Source organism: Dendrobates tinctorius, unplaced genomic scaffold (genome assembly GCF_039654945.1).
Source record: "Dendrobates tinctorius isolate UK_male_01 unplaced genomic scaffold, ASM3965494v1 ptg000093l, whole genome shotgun sequence".
Classification (NCBI taxonomy): Eukaryota; Metazoa; Chordata; class Amphibia; order Anura; family Dendrobatidae; genus Dendrobates; species Dendrobates tinctorius.
This window is the reverse complement of record NW_027361761.1, coordinates 12,271,659-12,291,706: the sequence shown is the minus strand read 5'-3', so window position 1 is coordinate 12,291,706 and position 20,048 is coordinate 12,271,659. Positions and strand designations below refer to the sequence as shown.

The 20,048-nt window shown below is 48.3% G+C and overlaps 1 protein-coding gene across 2 annotated transcripts in view; it reads right to left on the bottom strand.

The window, feature by feature from the left end:
* Nucleotides 1-1,748, bottom strand: part of LOC141098553 (cytochrome P450 2C14-like) — a 141,973-nt gene extending 140,225 nt beyond the window's left edge. The window contains exon 1 of one of the 2 annotated variants that reach the window (XM_073586443.1): nt 1,629-1,748. The gene's annotated coding sequence lies outside the window, so the exon portion shown is untranslated. The remainder of the gene's footprint in view (nt 1-1,628) is intronic. The other variant, XM_073586442.1, reaches the window with a different exon arrangement.
* Between the last annotated feature and the right edge of the window lie 18,300 nt (nt 1,749-20,048).

Genomic DNA, 20,048 nt, shown 5'->3' with positions numbered 1-20,048 from the left:
CCCCCAGCAGTCACGTGCTTCAGGTCCTGTTTGCCTGAAGCACGCATCTTCACCGCTGCTGCCCCGCTCCACAGGTATCTTTGGGCACAGTGTGTTTTACTCAGGACACACGCACTGGTTCATTGAGCAAGTGCAGTGCAGTTTTCCTGACAAAAGAGTAAAACAAACATTGAGTGTCCTAACCAAGAAGAACACTAACATCCTCTCTTCCTCACGATGCATAGCTTCTTCCTCTGCCTTCTCCTCTTTATGCTGGACAGGCATGAAGCTGCGATTGGGATTCCCCTCTGAAGCGCAAACCAAAAACTACTGTTCCTCCTCCTTCTCCTGTTCCTCATCATCACCCAATGTGGCTTGAGAATATTGTGTGAGGCTGGGATGCAGGGTATCAGCCACTGAAATTCTTGCTCCATAGTTACCTGCTCAGCTTTCAAAGCTACCTCTTTGAGAATCTGGAGTGAATGTTATAATGGACAGAGTAGCGGGATGGTTACACTGACAACAGTATTTATGTGTGGGGGCTGAGTGTTACTCTGACCGGCATTGAGAAGCTGGAATTCAGACACTGCTCTCTGCTGCTCACCAAGCCTTGCCAACATATGAACCGCCTCAAGAAATTTATCTAACTAACTGTGTATTGCCCATTTAAAATTTTCTTCATAACCAGGATCCATGCATCTTGTTCTCACATGCTTTATGTATTTAATAGCCCTATGTGGTATCTGTTGTTTATGTGATTATTGTTGTTCTGTAATGTCTTTTATTGTCTGTACAAGTCCCATAACTTTTAATATAATTGATAAAAGTTACCACAAGATGTAGTTAAGATAAAATACAACTCACTAGATCAAATTGTCACAGACTATAGCAAAAAGTATCTGCATAAATCTCAAAAGAGACTACAAAACGTATATACGTGTGACTATTCCAAGTCCAAGAATTTGAAAGGACTGGACAAAATATCATTGATCCAAGACAATAGAACTCATGACCAAAATCTATCAATGAACAGCTTCCTTGTTAAAGGTTATAAATTTAAACAATTTTCAATGCAGAAAAAGTATTAATAACCTCTGCCCTGTATTGGTTATCAAGGAAATTACCCGCTCATACATTTGGTGGGAACGTCATAAAAATCATTAACACAATTGATATAAATGGAATAATCTCACCACATGTGTATAGAAGACGTCCACTGTCAGATGTCCCATCTAGGTCATGTATGGTCAGGAACCAGGGAAAAACATTCACCCTATTTTGCTCTATAGGAGCTGCCATATCCTGACCCCCATGACTCTCGCCCTAACAAGGACAGTCCACATCTGACCCTTAAAATAGAAGCCCTATTATGTCTCTGTGCATCCTGACGCGTTTCGTCAGTAAGTGACTCTTCAGGGGACCTGTTAGCACTTGATGGGCATACTAATAAAATAGTAACTGCACGGGCTGCCTCCTCTGATGGCAATGGAGTGAGGCAACCTGATAGAAGGGCTCTTAAATAAACTGCCAATCACAATACCATCACCCATCTGTGACTAACTGGAACGCTCGCCATCCACACATGGCTGCCGTGGAACGCATCACATGACCCTTAGGGCGTTAATACCGGAAGATAACAATCCACATACCTCCTCCCCCCGCAACAAAACAGGAGTGTATGCAGCCGACACGCGAGATCCGGCCGAAGCCACGATACTTCCGGTCTCAGTGGAGCGCAAAACCAATATGGCCGCTGAACTTCCGGTTATGCGCACAATAATGAAGAGTGCGCCGCAATTAATATCCAACATCAGGACAGTGCAGCACAAATACGCGTCCCTACACAATGCCGATACGGCAAATAGTTCCGGGCAACAAAACTCATATTAAGAGTACACTGCACTTAAAGTTCAATTGCAAGGCAGTGCGGTGCCAATATGTATCCCTCCACAGCGCTGATACAACAAATAGTTCCTAATAACAAAACCCCTTAGTATCAGATAAATATAGGGCACATATTATACAAAAAGTAATGCAGTGCCTACACATGCATAAAAGGGTGATTGACACATAAAGCCTGATAATCAAGAAAGGCCAAAAGGTGAATGATAAACAAACCCAAAACTAGGAATAAAAATGGTAGCCGAGAAATGAAAAAAACTAGGTATTAACAGTACAGACAAGTAGTGTTGAGCATTCCGATACCGCAAGTATCGGGTATCGGCCGATATTAGCGGTATCGGAATTCCGATACTTAGTTCCGATACTTTTGTCATATCGGATTCCGGAATCGGAATCGGAATCGGAAGTTCCCATCATGCTATGAGCCTGCTTGCTTTGATTAAGCCAATGGGAATCCTCCGAAGTGTGGGCACATCCTGTTAGGCATGTAGGCATGTTAACTATTGGCATGGCTGTGATTGGCTGCCGAAATGATGTCATGATGCACTATAAAAGCCACCGCAGCCGCCATTTCTGGTCACTCTGCTGTGAATTCAGTTAGGGACAGGCTGCTGTAGAAGACTGTGAGGGACAGTTAGAAATAGCGATTCCACCAAACATCTAGTGCTTTACCCAGGCTACATAAACCACCACTGTAGCCTTCTTTGCCCTAGCAGCAGTGTTCACAGCTGTCTGCAAGGGCTGTGTGAGTGCAGCTCACGCTGTGGAGTGGGTCCTGCAGCCACGTCAGGCTGTAGGCCACCCAGTGTGATCACTGCTGCCTCATACATCTTTTATTTTTTGAGCTGCATTTTTTACATAATTTCAATCTAGTGTGCTTCCATCCGTATCCATATACGTTGGTTGCAAACACTAGTAGTAGACAGCGGAGCCTTTCTGCAGCCTTTCAGTGCTAGTGTCCACTTTGCTGCACTGTTCACGGCTGTCTGAGAGGTCTCTGACTGTGGGTGAGTGCAGCTCACGCTGAGTAGTGTGTCCTGCAGCTACGTCTGGCTGTAGGACGCTCAGCGTGCGTCAGTGCCTCACACATATTTTTATTTGAGTGCAGCTCATTTTTTCTTCTATTAGTGTGCATCCATCCGTCTCCATCTACGGTGGTTGCAAACACTATATAGGAGTACACAGCGGAGCCTTTCTGCAGCCTGTCAGTGCCAGTGCCCACTTAGCTGCACTGTTGACGGCTGTCTGAGAGGCCTCTGACTGTGTGTGAGTGCAGCTCACGCTGAGTAGAGTGTCCTGCAGCTACGTCTGGTTGTAGGACGCTCAACGTGCGTCACTGCCTCACACATATTTGTCTTTGAGTGCAGCTCATTTTTTCTTCTCCTATTAGTGTGCATCCATCCGTATCCATCAACATTGGTTGGTTGCAAACACTATATAGGAGTAGATAGAGGAGCCTTTTTTTCTGGCTTGTGCCCTGCCGGCGCAGCCAGATTAGTATTACCCAATTTTTTTGGAGCCTCATCTTTTGCATTGTAGGTTACCTGCCTGCATTGTAATAGCTCCAAAAAGTTGGTGATACTATCAGTTTCAATTCTTTGTTCACATACTTTGAGTTTGTTTCCAACAAAGAAACCACAAAAAAAGTTCACCAAACACTACATTTGGAACTTGTGTAGGCCACATCAGCTCCTATTAAAGTCTAGTCCACACACACACACTTCATAAAATTAGTGTTTCTTGTACCTGTAACCAGCTGTTCAGGAATAAGCACACTAAGGCCCCCCTTTGTACTTTTTTGCCTATCTTAAGCAGTCTTGCAAGATGAAGAAGGCAGGGAGTAAGGCGCGTGGGCGTGGGCGTGGGCGTGGAGTTTCAGCAGGGAGAGGACGTGGGGATTCTGCAGGGAGAGGACGTGGGGATTCTACAGGTAGAGGACGTGGGGATTCTGGGCCTGCTGCGGGCACCAGTGGATCAGCATCCCCCAGTTTTAGCAGGCAACAGTCCTTTATGCGCAGCTTTGTAGGACCTCAACGTACCCCACTGCTGCGGGAGGAACAAATTGAAGCCGTTGTCGGATGGATGGCAGCTAACGCATCGACTTCAATTACTTCCGCATCCTCTCAGGGTCAGAGCACCGAAGAGCAACCATCTGTCTCTTCACCACCTGCCAAAGTGCCCAGGCAGTCAGAGAGACATGGACAGGAGCCATCACAGTCTCTACTTCTGTTCTCGGAATCTGTTGGCTTGGAAAGAGGGGGCCAGCCAAGCAGCATTCCTGAATGTGAAGAAGAGGGAGTATGCAGTGATGCGCAACTTCTTTGTCCCTCTGAATCTGAAGAGGCGAGTGGGCCAGTGCCTATGGTCAGCACACCTCAGTACGCATCAGATGATGACGAGACTCAGTTGCAACTTTCTGGTGCGTACGGTGCTGGCGAGACAACCCCGGAGAAGCAGCTGTTTGAAGAGGGGAGGGAAGATGATGAGGTCCTTGACCCATCATGGCGTGAGCAACAGGAAGGTGGTGGGAGCAGCTCGGAGGAAGAGATTCCCCTACCGGCCAAAACAGGAGGCAGAGGGAGGGGGATGACTTGGTTGCCTGTACCCTCCACTTCGGAACCCGTTAGGAGCATTCCTCCTTCCAAAGGCAAACCGGGCGCTCACAAGAGTTGCAGTGCGTGGTCCTTTTTTGACACAGTTGCAGATGACATTTGCTTTGTCAAATGCAAGCTGTGTCATCAGAGAGTCAAAAGAGGGAGAAATGTCAGCAACCTCAATACCACAAATATGTGGAAACATGTGCGCACCAAGCACGAGTTGGAGTTGCAGAGACACCCTGAAGACGTAGGCCAACGTACAGCACCACCTACCACCTCTTCAGTTCGTGTTGGGCCCTCTTCCTCCAGCTCACACACTGCTGGTTCGGCTTCCTCACAGGATCGCCAAGGAAGAACCTCTGCCACTGTTGTCCGGAGACCCTGTCAGATTACACCCATAGCAGCACGTTCCCATCCATCACAGCCATCGGTAGCACAGGCATGGGATAAAAGGCACCCTTACTCGGCAAACCATCCCCGAGCACAGTCTCTGAATGCTGGCATTGCCAAACTTCTGGCAGTTGAAATGCTGTCATTCAGGCTGGTGGACACTGACACCTTCCGGGACTTAATGGCATTGGCAGTCCCCCAATACAACGTGCCCAGCCGCTTTTATTTCAGCAGGCGAGCCGTCCCTGCCCTGCAGAAACATGTTGAGGGCAAAATAAAACATGCGCTACTAAACGCCGTTAGTAGCAAGGTCCACCTGACCACCGATGCGTGGACCAGTAACCATGGTTTGGGACGATACCTTTCCCTCACTGCCCACTGGGTCAATGTTGTGGAGCCGGGTACGGATCTGGAGAGTGGCGCTGTACGTGTTCTTCCAACGCCACGGATTGCAGGACTCCAGTCTGTACACATAGACTCCTCCTCCTACTCAAGTTCCTCAGAAACAGCAGAGCAGGAGCCTGTTACGACCGATATGAGCACAGCCGTGGCCAAACGTCAACAGGCTGTACTCAAATTAATTTCTTTGGGGAATCGAAGCCACACAGCGCAGGAGCTCTGGAATGCTATCAAGCTGGAGAGCGATGTGTGGTTTGGGCCAGCGAATCTCCAGCCGGGCTTGGTAGTGTGTGACAATGGCCGAAATCTGGTGGCAGCTCTTGGCCTAGGCAACCTCACACACATCCCATGTCTGGCACATGTTCTTAACTTGGTCGTGCAGAGCTTTCTGAGGGACTATCCGGATCTTGCTGCACTGTTGCACAAGGTCCGCATAGAGTGCGCTCACTTGCGACGTTCCAGCACGGCAAGATCGCGCCTCGCTGCTCTGCAGCGACGATTTGGCCTTCCGGAACATCGCATCATATGTGACCTACCCACCCGGTGGAATTCAACGTTACATATGTTGGAGCGGTTGTGTGAGCAGCAGGCAGCAGTCATGGAGTACCAGCTGCATCAGGCGCAAACAAGTCGCACTGTGCGCCGTTCACACTTCAGCACCATTGAGTGGGCCTCTATGAAGGACATCTGCCTCGTTTTGCGTGCCTTCGATGAATCCACGCGGATGGCGAGTGCAGATGATGCACTAGTCAGCATGACTGTCCCCCTTATCTGCCTGCTTCAACAAACACTGCAAGCACTAAGGGATGAGGTTTCAGAAGAGGTGGAGGATGAGGAGTCCCAAATGCCATCTGCTTCTGGACAGTCTGCGCTACGTGTTTCCTCACAAAGGCCTAGGCAGGGGACACTTTGTGAGGAGGATGAGGAGGAGTCGATGGAGGAGGAAGACATCTCTCCAGAGGAGGGAGGTACACAAACCTCTACTCAGTATGTACAGCGAGGGTGGGGTGATGCAGAGCAGGCCGAGGTCACGCCTCAAACAGGGGACAGCGGTTCTTTGGCAGTTGGGAGTCTGCAGCACATGGTTGATTTCATGCTGCAGTGCCTGAGAAACGACCGCCGCATCGCCCACATTCTCGTCTCGGCTGATTATTGGGTGTACACCCTCCTAGATCCTCGCTACCGGGACAGCGTACAAAGGCTCATACCAACATTGAACCGGGAGCGTAAAATGCGGGAGTACGAAGAGTCACTGGTGCAGTCCATAATGTTTTCCATTCCACCCGACAGCATTGTTGCTAGTGCTTTACAAAGCAGCTCTGTGCGTCGAGGCAGTGGAGGAAACTCTGCACAAAGAGGGAGCAGAGGCAGCGCCGCAGCACAAGGCAAGACCACTATGGCCCAAATGTGGCAAAGTTTTGTGTGTCCACCACAATTGTCTACACCATCAGCGACGCCTCGAGTCAGCAGGAGGCAACGCTTCCGTCAGATGGTGTCAGACTACATGTCTTGCCCTGTCGCTGTACTCCCAGATGGCTCTTCCCCCTTCAAGTTTTGGGTCTCTAAGCTGGATACATGGCCAGAGCTTAGCCAGTATGCATTGGAGGTGCTGGCTTGCCCTGCTGCCAGTGTATTATCGGAACGTGTCTTTAGTGCCGCAGGTGGTGTACTAACAGACCGTCGCACGCGACTATCTTCCGATAATGTTGACCGGCTGACTTTTCTGAAAATGAACAAGGCCTGGATCTCAAAAGACTTTGCCATTCCTCTTACAGACTAAATTAGTGGTTGGCAACTGTATCCAGGTCTGCTGGTGTGTTCATTTTTCTACCACCTGAACTATAATCCCTTTGCTTCAACACAGCCAGTTGTCGCTCAGATGTGTCGTCTGCACAGAGAAACACACTAGCTCCTGTGTTAGTGGGGTTCAGTAATGCCAGCTGATCCCCTGCTGTGTGGACGGCAAAGTCACCAGCTCCATCAACATTCAAACCACTACTGATTTTTAACCGTGCCCAACTTAGGTCTCTGGCTCCACTGTCTCTACTATTTCCCCTGACCTCCAACCCCGCCATCTACATCTCTGAAGTGGCGTCAGCACAATCTACACTTGTTCCTGTGTTCCTGTGGCTCAGTCCCATCAGTTTATCCCCTGATGTGTGTCCGGCAAGGTCTCCTGCTCTGTCCACATTCCCATAACCAGTAGTGGGAATGAGGACAGAGCTGGCAAACTTGCCGGACAAACATCAGGGGATCAACTGACGGGACTGAGCACCAGTAACACAGGAACAAGTGTAGATTGTGCTGATGCCACTTCAGAGATGTAGCTGGCGGGGTTGGAGGCCAGGGTAAATAGTAGAGACAGTGGAGCCAGAGGCCTAAGTGGAGCATGGTTAGAATCAGTAGTAGTCCACAACATCCATAAAAACCGCTGCCCATTGGCCTCTGCATGCGGCATGCGTAATCCTGGGCTCCAACAGCGTCAGTTGGTGTTCAGAAGTGTCGTCTCCACAGAGCCAAACACATTCGTTAGAGTGTTAGTGGGGTTCAGCACTGCCAGCTGTTCCCCTGCTGTGGAGATGGCAAGTCTCCTGCTGCCTTCACCTGCCAAAATCCAGTAGGCCCCAGCCTGCTCCTCGCCAAATCCTGGGCTCCAACAGCGTCAGTTGGTGTTCAGAAGTGTCGTCTCCACAGAGCCAAACACATTCGTTAGAGTGTTAGTGGGGTTCAGCACTGCCAGCTGTTCCCCTGCTGTGGAAATGGCAAGTCTCCTGCTGCCTTCACCTGCCAAAATCCAGTAGGCCCCAGCCTGCTCCTCGCCTAATCCTGGGCTCCAACAGCGTCAGTTGGTGTTCAGAAGTGTCGTCTCCACAGAGCCAAACACATTCGTTAGAGTGTTAGTGGGGTTCAGCACTGCCTGCTGTTCCCCTGCTGTGGAGATGGCAAGTCTCCTGCTGCCTTCACCTGCCAAAATCCAGTAGGCCCCAGCCTGCTCCTCGCCTAATCCTGGGCTCCAACAGCGTCAGTTGGTGTTCAGAAGTGTCGTCTCCACAGAGCCAAACACATTCGTTAGAGTGTTAGTGGGGTTCAGCACTGCCAGCTGTTCCCCTGCTGTGGAGATGGCAAGTCTCCTGCTGCCTTCACCTGCCAAAATCCAGTAGGCCCCAGCCTGCTCCTCGCCAAATCCTGGGCTCCAACAGCGTCAGTTGGTGTTCAGAAGTGTCGTCTCCACAGAGCCAAACACATTCGTTAGAGTGTTAGTGGGGTTCAGCACTGCCAGCTGTTCCCCTGCTGTGGAGATGGCAAGTCTCCTGCTGCCTTCACCTGCCAAAATCCAGTAGGCCCCAGCCTGCTCCTCGCCTAATCCTGGGCTCCAACAGCGTCAGTTGGTGTTCAGAAGTGTCGTCTCCACAGAGCCAAACACATTCGTTAGAGTGTTAGTGGGGTTCAGCACTGCCAGCTGTTCCCCTGCTGTGGAGATGGCAAGTCTCCTGCTGCCTTCACCTGCCAAAATCCAGTAGGCCCCAGCCTGCTCCTCGCCTAATCCTGGGCTCCAACAGCGTCAGTTGGTGTTCAGAAGTGTCATCTCCACAGAGCCAAACACATTCGTTAGAGTGTTAGTGGGGTTCAGCACTGCCAGCTGTTCCCCTGCTGTGGAGATGGCAAGTCTCCTGCTGCCTTCACCTGCCAAAATCCAGTAGGCCCCAGCCTGCTCCTCGCCTAGTCCTGGGCTCCAACAGCGTCAGTTGGTGTTCAGAAGTGTCGTCTCCACAGAGCCAAACACATTCGTTCAAGTGTTAGTGGGGTTCATCATTGCCAGCTGATCCCCTGCTGTGGAGATGGCAGTCTCTCCTGCTGTCTCCGCATTCCAAAGACAGTAGGCCTCTGCCTACACCCTCCTATTTCCTGGGCTTCAACTCAGCCAGTTGTAGCTCGGAAGTTCCGTCCACACGGAAAGAGATACTTGCTCCCGTGTCTCAGTGGGGTTCAGTAATGTCAGCTGATCCCCTGCTGTGTGGATGGCAGTCTCTCCTGCTGTCACCTCATTCAAAATACAGTAGGCCTCTGCCTACACCCTCCTATTTCCTGGGCTTCAACACAGCCAGTTGTAGTTCGGAAGTGCCGTCCACACGGAAAGAGATACTTGCTCCCATGTCTCAGTGGGGTTCAGTAATGTCAGCTGATCCCCTGCTGTGTGGATGGCAGTCTCTCCTGCTGTCACCTCATTCAAAATACAGTAGGCCTCTGCCTACACCCTCCTATTTCCTGGGCTTCAACACAGCCAGTTGTAGTTTGGAAGTGCCGTCCACACGGAAAGAGATACTTGCTCCCGTGTCTCAGTGGGGTTCAGTAACGTCAGCTGATCCCCTGCTGTGTGGATGGCAGTCTCTCCTGCTGTAACCTCATTCAAAATACAGTAGGCCTCTGCCTACACCCTCCTATTTCCTGGGCTTCAACACAGCCAGTTGTAGTTCGGAAGTGCCGTCCACACGGAAAGAGATACTTGCTCCCGTGTCTCAGTGGGGTTCAGTAACGTCAGCTGATCCCCTGCTGTGTAGATGGCAAAGTCTCCTGCTGCCTACACAGTCGTACCACTACTGATTTTTAACCGTGCTCCAATTAGGCCTGTGGCTCCACTGTCCCTTGTATTTCCCCTGTCCTCCAACCCTGCCAGTTACAGCTCCGAAGTGGCATCTGCACAATCCACACTTGTTCCTGTGTTACAGGTGTTCAGTCCGGTCAGTTAATCCCCTGATGTGTGTCCGGCTAGTTATGGGAATGTGGACAGAGCAGGCGACATTGCCGGACACACATCAGGGGATTAACTGACCGGACTGAACACCTGTAACACAGGAACAAGTGTGGATTGTGCAGACACCACTTCGGAGCTGTAACTGGCGGGGTTGGAGGACAGGGGAAATACGAAAATCAGTGAAGCCACAGGCCTAAGTGGAGCTTGGTTCAAATTAGTAGTCTACAACCGATCTTAAAATTTCTTCAATGCAGCCTCAGCCTGCTCCGTGCTTGTCCCTGGGCTTCAACACAGCCAGTTGTAGTTCGGAAGTGCCGTCCACACGGAAAGAGATACTTGCTCCCGTGTCTCAGTGGGGTTCAGTAACGTCAGCTGATCCCCTGCTGTGTGGATGGCAGTCTCTCCTGCTGTCACCTCATTCAAAATACAGTAGGCCTCTGCCTACACCCTCCTATTTCCTGGGCTTCAACACAGCCAGTTGTAGTTCGGAAGTGCCGTCCACACGGAAAGAGATACTTGCTCCCGTGTCTCAGTGGGGTTCAGTAATGTCAGCTGATCCCCTGCTGTGTGGATGGCAGTCTCTCCTGCTGTCACCTCATTCAAAATACAGTAGGCATCTGCCTACACCCTCCTATTTCCTGGGCTTCAACACAGCCAGTTGTAGTTCGGAAGTGCCGTCCACACGGAAAGAGATACTTGCTCCCGTGTCTCAGTGGGGTTCAGTAATGTCAGCTGATCCCCTGCTGTGTGGATGGCAGTCTCTCCTGCTGTCACCTCATTCAAAATACAGTAGGCCTCTGCCTACACCCTCCTATTTCCTGGGCTTCAACACAGCCAGTTGTAGTTCGGAAGTGCCGTCCACACGGAAAGAGATACTTGCTCCCGTGTCTCAGTGGGGTTCAGTAACGTCAGCTGATCCCCTGCTGTGTGGATGGCAGTCTCTCCTGCTGTAACCTCATTCAAAATACAGTAGGCCTCTGCCTACACCCTCCTATTTCCTGGGCTTCAACACAGCCAGTTGTAGTTCGGAAGTGCCGTCCACACGGAAAGAGACACTTGCTCCCGTGTCTCAGTGGGGTTCAGTAACGTCAGCTGATCCCCTGCTGTGTGGATGGCAGTCTCTCCTGCTGTCACCTCATTCAAAATACAGTAGGCCTCTGCCTACACCCTCCTAGTTCCTGGGCTTCAACACAGCCAGTTGTAGTTCGGAAGTGCCATCCACACGGAAAGAGATACTTGCTCCCCTGTCTCAGTGGGGTTCAGTAATGTCAGCTGATCCCCTGCTGTGTGGATGGCAGTCTCCCCTGCTGTCACCTCATTCAAAATACAGTAGGCCTCTGCCTACACCCTCCTATTTCCTGGGCTTCAACACAGCCAGTTGTAGTTCGGAAGTGCCGTCCACACGGAAAGAGATACTTGCTCCCGTGTCTCAGTGGGGTTCAGTAATGTCAGCTGATCCCCTGCTGTGTGGATGGCAGTCTCTCCTGCTGTCACCTCATTCAAAATACAGTAGGCCTCTGCCTACACCCTCCTATTTCCTGGGCTTCAACACAGCCAGTTGTAGTTCGGAAGTGCCGTCCACACGGAAAGAGATACTTGCTCCCGTGTCTCAGTGGGGTTCAGTAACGTCAGCTGATCCCCTGCTGTGTGGATGGCAGTCTCTCCTGCTGTAACCTCATTCAAAATACAGTAGGCCTCTGCCTACACCCTCCTATTTCCTGGGCTTCAACACAGCCAGTTGTAGTTCGGAAGTGCCGTCCACACGGAAAGAGATACTTGCTCCCGTGTCTCAGTGGGGTTCAGTAACGTCAGCTGATCCCCTGCTGTGTGGATGGCAGTCTCTCCTGCTGTAACCTCATTCAAAATACAGTAGGCCTCTGCCTACACCCTCCTATTTCCTGGGCTTCAACACAGCCAGTTGTAGTTCGGAAGTGCCGTCCACACGGAAAGAGATACTTGCTCCCGTGTCTCAGTGGGGTTCAGTAACGTCAGCTGATCCCCTGCTGTGTAGATGGCAAAGTCTCCTGCTGCCTACACAGTCGTACCACTACTGATTTTTAACCGTGCTCCAATTAGGCCTGTGGCTCCACTGTCTCTCGTATTTCCCCTGTCCTCCAACCCTGCCAGTTACAACTACGAAGTGGCGTCTGCACAATCCACACTTGTTCCTGTGTTACAGGTGTTCAGTCCGGTCAGTTAATCCCCTGATGTGTGTCCGGCAATGTCGCCTGCTCTGTACACATTCCCAATTGACAGCACATCAGGCCTCAGCCTGCTAAGTGCTTGTCCTGGGATCCAACATCGCCAGTTGCTGCTCATAACTGACTTTGGCACGGGTACTCCCTCCTGCCCAGCTTGGTTCCAGCCCTGCCTGCTATTTCCGGGAAGTGTCAATGTCAGTTTGCCACCCCAAGTTGCCATGTCGTGTTGCGGTTGGGTTAGCCGAGGCTAGGGTGCCAGCAGTTTAGGTGCTTCCTATGTGGACTGCGGGTTCTGGTAAGAAAGACTTGTTCCATAGTGCCAGTAGGACAAGCACCCCCTGTAGGACTGTGTGATTCGGTAACTGCGGCCAGCTTGCGGCATGCCAACTTTGCTTTTCAGGGGTAACTTCTGATACCCCTCCGGGTTCCAGCACCGTCAGCTGGTTCTCGTCAGAGCCTTTGGCCTAGGTGCCTCCATCGCGGTATCCGAGTTCCGGCAACGTCTGCTGGTCCTTGGTAGTGCTTTGTAGCACAGGTACCTCCTGCTTAGTAACCGGGTTCCAGCACCGTCAGCTGGTCGTCGGTTGTGCCATTGGCTCTTATTCCTTCTGCTGCCCCTCCGGGTGCCAGCACTGTCAGCTGGTCCTCGCTATTTCCATTTGCTCTTGCAGCTTATGCTACCCCTCCGGGTTCCAGCACCGTCAGCTGGTTCTCGTCAGAGCCTTTGGCCTAGGTGCCTCCATCTCGGTATCCGAGTTCCGGCAACGTCTGCTGGTCCTTGGTAGTGCTTTGTAGCACAAGTACCTCCTGCATAGTAACCGGGTTCCAGCACCGTCAGCTGGTCCTCGGTTGTGCCATTGGCTCTTATTCCTTCTGCTGCCCCTCCGGGTGCCAGCACTGTCAGCTGGTCCTCGCTATTTCCATTTGCTCTTGCAGCTTATGCTACCCCTCCGGGTTCCAGCACCGTCAGCTGGTTCTCGTCAGAGCCTTTGGCCTAGGTGCCTCCATCTCGGTATCCGAGTTCCGGCAACGTCTGCTGGTCCTTGGTAGTGCTTTGTAGCACAGGTACCTCCTGCTTAGTAACCGGGTTCCAGCACCGTCAGCTGGTCCTCGGTAGTGCCATTGGCTCTTGTTCCTTCTGCTGCCCCTCCGGGTGCCAGTACCGTCAGCTGGTTCAAGAGGACAAAGAACAGGAAGACAACCACCAAGATGCAGAACAACAAGAGAGAGAAGACAAAGAAGCATAAAAAAACAAAGCAGAAGAACATTAAGCATAAGACTAATACTCTGAGCAAATGATATTATCTTATTTATAAGCAGAAGAAGACTAAGCAGTGTATGGGGGTGAGTCCGTTCCTCCTCGTGGTGCCCCTGGAAAAGGCCTGCTGCTGCAGGCCAAACTGAACGCGGACAAATCCTGTTGTAAATCTTTTGTGACAGGCAGAATGGAAGGTGTAAACTTCTAACTTTTCTAGATAACAACTACAGGAATGCCTGACACAAACAAGAATATGATGAAGAAGAATAGGAAGAAGATGAAGAAGTTGAATATGTAGAATAATAATTGTTGAATAAGAAGAATATGAAGAATGTAAGAAAAGGAAGAAGAAGAAGAAGAATGTAAAAAAAGGAAGTAGAAGAATTTAAAAAAGGAAGAAGAAGAAGAATGTAAAAAAAGGAATAAGAAGAAGAATGTAAAAAAAGGAAGAAGAAGAAGAATGTAAAAAAAGGAAGTAGAAGAATGTAAAAAAAGGAAGAAGAAGAAGAAGAATGTAAAAAAAGGAATAAGAAGAAGAAGAAGAAGGTAAAAAAAGGAAGAAGAATAAGAAAGAAGAAGAAAGAAGAAAGAAGAAGAAGACATACATGTCTGGCAAAATATAAATGAGGCTAACATAGTCAATATCTTTGTAACTCCTAACATCTTTAAAAAAAAAGTTTAATTCCTGCTATTCCATTTGATTGGGCTAAACCTCTATGGCTTTAATGTCTCCTCCACCTCCCACAATACATTCTACATTATTCTTAGTTGTTTTTCTTCATGTAGAATTAACCTACAAGGAAAGAAAGGGTTTTTTTTAATTCCGATATTTTGGCCCCATTGACTTGCATTGGTTGCCGGTATCGGAATCGGCGATACCGATACTTTTTTTTAAGATCGACCGATCCATTCCGATCCGATATTTTCAAGTATCGGCTGGTATCGCTCAACTCTACAGACAAGGTAAACATATTGACTGTTAATGCAAGCTATCACACATCTGAAAACCCTATATATAGCAGCTATAGATTAATTGTTCATTAAGTCCCCCTGGGGTGACAGTGTTCAAACAAAAAATCCATCTGGTCTCCCTTTGTAAAATGAGCCTATCCCAATTTCCACCCCTTGGTGGTTTGCTCACCCTCTCAATCCCTACAAATTTAATGGAATGAACGTTACCTCCTTGATTTTGGTCATGAGTTCTATTGTCTTGGACCAATGATATTTTGCCCAGTCCTTTCAAATTCTTGGACTTGGAATAGTCACATGTATATTATTATTATTATTATTATTATTATTATAATTATTAATAATAACGGTCGAATTATAGCATGTGGCAGGTCACAATTCAGTCGCTGACGAGGCAAATTAAAGCGCTGCTGCAGCAAAACTAGTCCACTGAAAGCCTGAGATGACTTTTGAGAATATGCGCTGACACGCTGTACCTTGGCAAGTAGGTCTGGCAAGTCAGGGTATGTTTTTAAAAAAATGCTGTACAACCAAGTTCAGCACGTGGGTCAAGCATGAAACGTGTTTACCATGCTGGCCAACCACGGTTGATTTTCTGTAACACATGCTTATATAATGCATTGACTGCACACTGGGAGAAATAGTGTCGGATGGAAACTGAGTACCGTGGGGCTGCCACTGCCAAGAAGTCACGGAAAGACTCAGTTCCCACAAGTCGAAATTGCAACATTTCCAGAGCTACCAATCTGGCTATGTGGATGTTAAGCATTTTGATCTGTGGGTGGGTGGATATTTCTGCTTTCTGTTAAATGTCTGGGGCAGGGACAAGTGAGCGCTGCACTGGGACTGACAAAATGGATGTGGTTGCTGAATGCTGTGTCTGTGAAACTGCAGGATGTGGGAAGGAGGCATCAGCGCTTGCTTCATGGATAGCAGATAAGGAAGGCCGTATCACAGGGGAAGGGGCAGTGGTTTCACAATCAGACACAGATTTTGTAGACAGGCGTTCCGCCCACCTACTGGGGTGCTTGGCTGCCATGTGTTTTTGCATTCTGTTGGTGCTCAGGTTTGTTGCCAGATATGCAACAGATACATACTTATTTGTGTGCAGGAGGAGTTTACACTTTTTTGACAGTAGATGGCGATGTTTTTACTGTTATATGCTTAATTGAATTTAATGCATACACATGTTGTACTTTGGTTTCATTTATCTCTCTGGTAAAAAACGGACCTTTCTTGGACTTCCTGTTATGCTGTATTAAGAAGCTGATGCATGTACCTCATGTTCTGTTTCTTCTGCGACCAAACTATGCAACAGGTTATGGACCCAGCATGTAAGACAAAATGGACTTTGTGAATGCAGAAGATTACTTCGGACCAATTCTCTCCAAACAATTAAGACAAATAAGTTAAAGATGAGCAGCAGTTTAGAGCTGAAACTTACAGTAGCTAAGCTGAACAATGAGAACTATCAGTTATGGAAGATCAAAGTGGAGATGTTAATGTCTAAAGATTATTTATGGGAGGTAATCACTACAGACAGACCTATTGATAATAATCAGACATGAGATAAGAAAAACAGACAAGCCAGAACTACTATCTAGAGATGAGCGACTTTGCCTTTTTTCGGGTCGAGTCGGGTTTCATGAAAAGTCTCAAAAGTCGGGTCGAACGAAATCGGCCAACTATAGGGAAAAGTCGGAGGCCGACTGAAACACGAAACCCAATGCAAGTCAATGGGGAAGCAAAGTCGGCAGGGAAAGGAGGACAGTAAACACACCTACAGTGCCCATTTCAATGCCAAAAACATCAATTCTTATAACTGAAGCTTGTCAACCTTAATTTACTTCCTAATAATAGCTACGCATTGAAAACTGGGTGTTATTTGGCTAAAGTTGTGGGGGGGTAGGGCTGCCTCAAGGTTTTCGTGTGCCCTGGGCCAAAGAGTGTCAGTGCGCCCCTTTAACACATACCACAACTCATGATGTTCCAATACGCCACAGAAATATAGGTATAGTACAGTGACACATATTTCACTGCTTGCATGACATGACTGATCTAATTTAAATTGCACAATAGCTCAAAAACAGGACAGTATATTACTTCATACAGTGTTATGGCCACCCCATTGTGCGCCATACAGAATAATGAGCCCCATATATTTCTCCATACCAAATAATTAGTCACATATAATGTTCCATACAGTATCGGATGAGCTCCACATAATGCTCCATATATAATGGGTCCCATTTGTAATGCCCCAGTGTATAATGTGCCCCTTAGATGCTGCTCCAGTGTCTGATCTGCCCCATCTACATTGCTCCAGTACATGATGGGCCTCATGGATTCATGGATGATGCTCCAGTGTATGATGGGCTCCAATAATGCTCCATATATAATGGGCCCCATTTGTAATGCTCCAGTGTATAATGGGCCCTTAGATGCTGCTCCAGTGTCTGATCTGCCCCATTTACAATGCTCCAGTACATGATGGGCTTCATGGATGATGCTCCAGTGTATCATGGGCTCTAATTATGCTCCATATATAATGGGCCCCATTTGTAATGCTCCAGTGTATAATGGTCCCCTTAGATGCTGCTCCAGTGTCTGATCTGCCCCATTTACAATGCTCCAGTACATTATGGGCCTCATGGAAGATGCTCCAGTGTATCAGGGGCCCTAATAATGCTCCATATATAATGGGCCCCATTTGTAATGCTCCAGTGTATAATGGGCCTCTTAGATGCTGCTCCAGTGTCTGATCTGCCCCATTTACATTGCTCGAGTACATGATGGGCCCTATTTTTAATTTACCCAGGCATGGTATGTGAAAAGAGCTACATGGAGTAATCTGAGGTGTGTGCTTCCACACCCTTCACTTTTGGTGTGGGTGAAGGACACAAGGAAAGGGGTTGCTCCTGACCAGAAGCCTGCAGTTATGACTCAGTGCTTGCATTTTTTACAACTTCAGAAGAGGAGGCGATAGAGCTGGAGGCTGTTTCAGCAATGTAAGCCACAAACAGTTCTTGATACTCCGGCTTTAAAAGCAGTCTACCTACTCCAAGAAAAGGGAGCCTCACAGGCCTTCCAGAGATACACCATGATGCTGGCTCAACACCTCCTGCCTTACCTGCTATTGCGTTTTTGGCACTACCAGCAGATGCACCACCATCAGTACCAGGTGGCCCTCCACGCCCACATCCGCATCCTCTTCCACCACACTTCCTCATGTTTTTGAAAAAGGACCCAAAATACCAGCGGATATATGGTACTGTATCAGAAGCATATAGCTCTATACAGTCTATGGATAACAGTAAATCTCCGTATATATTTCATGAGGCATACACAGAGGCTCACAGGCTCAGTATGGATTACCCAATAAAATAACAAGTTGAAAAAGGGTACAGCATCACCAGATACAAGGTATATAGGGTATAGTGTAAACATTCTGATTCTCCATATACATTTCAGGAGGCAGACACAAACGCTCTCAGGCCCAGTATGGATTACACAAGAATATGAAAAGCTCTAAATGGGTTATGTAACAAGCGTACAGCTGTATACAGTGTTGGGGTAATCTTAAAGTTCCAAATATATTGCCTGAGTAACAGACAATAGCTAAAAAGGTTACTGTATCAGAAGCGTTCTGCTGTATACAGTGTTGGCCAAATTGAAAATATCGGTATATATTTCCGTAGTCATCCTCAGACACTCACTCAGTTTGGTTTTGACCATAATAAAAATGTTGTAAAAAAGGTCCTGCATAACAAGATAGCAAGTATATAATTTTAGGGTACAATTGAAATCTCCATATAAATAGTCCCGTAGTCACTCTCAGACGCTTACACAGTATGGATTTGACCGTAATGCTAAATGTCGAACAAAGATACTGTATAACAAGATACAAGCTGTATCGAGTATAGTGTAAAAATTTGTTTCTCCGATTCACCGTATATATAGAAGGTGTAACCCACACACGCTCCCTCACTATGGATGATGTAGGGAAGGTGGACTGACAGACAAACCAGCCTGTAGTGAGAAGCAGAGGTGTAGTGCAGTGTAGGTGTGAAACCGCTAAGATAAAGAGAAAGGGTGCATTGTTTTAGCTTGGCCATTGGAGGGCAGTGGAGAGTGTAGGAATAGGACTGTATAACTACCATTGGTCAGAGAAACTGTTAGGTGATGGTGGGCGGAGTTACCAGAACTGGAAGTATAAAAGGCTGAGGGAAGGTTCTGGAAGAGTCAGTCAGCGAAGGGAGCACAGTAAAGAGGAAGTTCTGCTGAGGAAATAGAGACAGTGGAAAGGCTCCTGAGAGGACTGACAGTTGAGGCGGTCACGGGGGGGTGGGCCAGAGGACGGTAGCCACAGACGAAGATGGCCTGGGGCTATCATACGGACGGTGTGCTCAGACTGGTGCAGAGCTGTGGTGGTTGGGCCTAGGCCAGCCACAGTGGAAGAGCCACAAAGGACACCACGTTTATAGTTACAAAGGAAGTGAAGGTATCGGGGCCTGTGTATAGAGAAATGTGAAACGGCTGTGGTGAATTACTGTTGTCAACAGAAGCATGGGCACTAAAAACGGACCTGATCAATACAAACTCTGTCTCAGCCTCTTGTTTGTCTGTGGCAAGAAGAGGGTCCCCCCCACAGTTGGTTATCCTACAAATGATACCTTAATACAAATTTTTGAAACAAGGTACTGTATCAGCACATACCAGGTGTGTCCAGTCTAGGGTTAAATTTCTGACTATAATTCCGGAGTCAGACACAGACACTCACAGGCTCACTATGTATTACACCAGAATTACAAAAGTAGAAAAAGGGAAAGGTATTCATAGCGTACACCAGTATACAGTGTTGTGGTACTTTTAAATCTTTGTGTATATTTCAATCTCAGTAAGCCAGTCACGAATCTCCACTACTGGAAACTACATGGATACAAGCATAGATGCAAAGTCGAGTTTTAGCAGAAATTTTGGAATTACTCATCGCAGGAAAACCTCCCGGTAGATGTTGCAGAGGCGATGCAGACCCTCAATTACTGTGTCTGTGGAGAAAGCGAAAAAGGTTCTTTGTGAAGAAAGGATTGCTTTATCGCAGTAATGTGGATCACATCACCTTTACTCATCTCCATCTAATTGTGATCACAGGGAGAGATGTACCCATGGTCCTCACTGCCTATCATGATGTGTCTGGTCATTTTGGAGTGCAAAAGACAGAAGCCACAGGCCGTAGGCGATTCTATTGGATTGGCATGAAAGGAGACATTGAAAAATGGTGGCAGGAATGTCACACTTCTGTGACTATCACAACTGTGAAAGGTGATCATAAACCACCAATGCATCCGCTTGTAAGTTGACGTCCATTTCAAATGGTAGCTAGCCATTGATCATCTGAAGGTAGAGGCCAGCAGGACAGGCCATAGCTACATCTTAACCATCAATGATCAATACACCAAATTTCTAGTGGCCATCCCTGTGAAGGATTTAACTGCCAAGGCTACACAGCTCCCACCGTCTGAGACACTGTATTGTACTATGAGGTGCCCTGAGCCATTGCCGTCGGCCATCAGTGGGCCTATCCACCTGTTCAGAGCAAT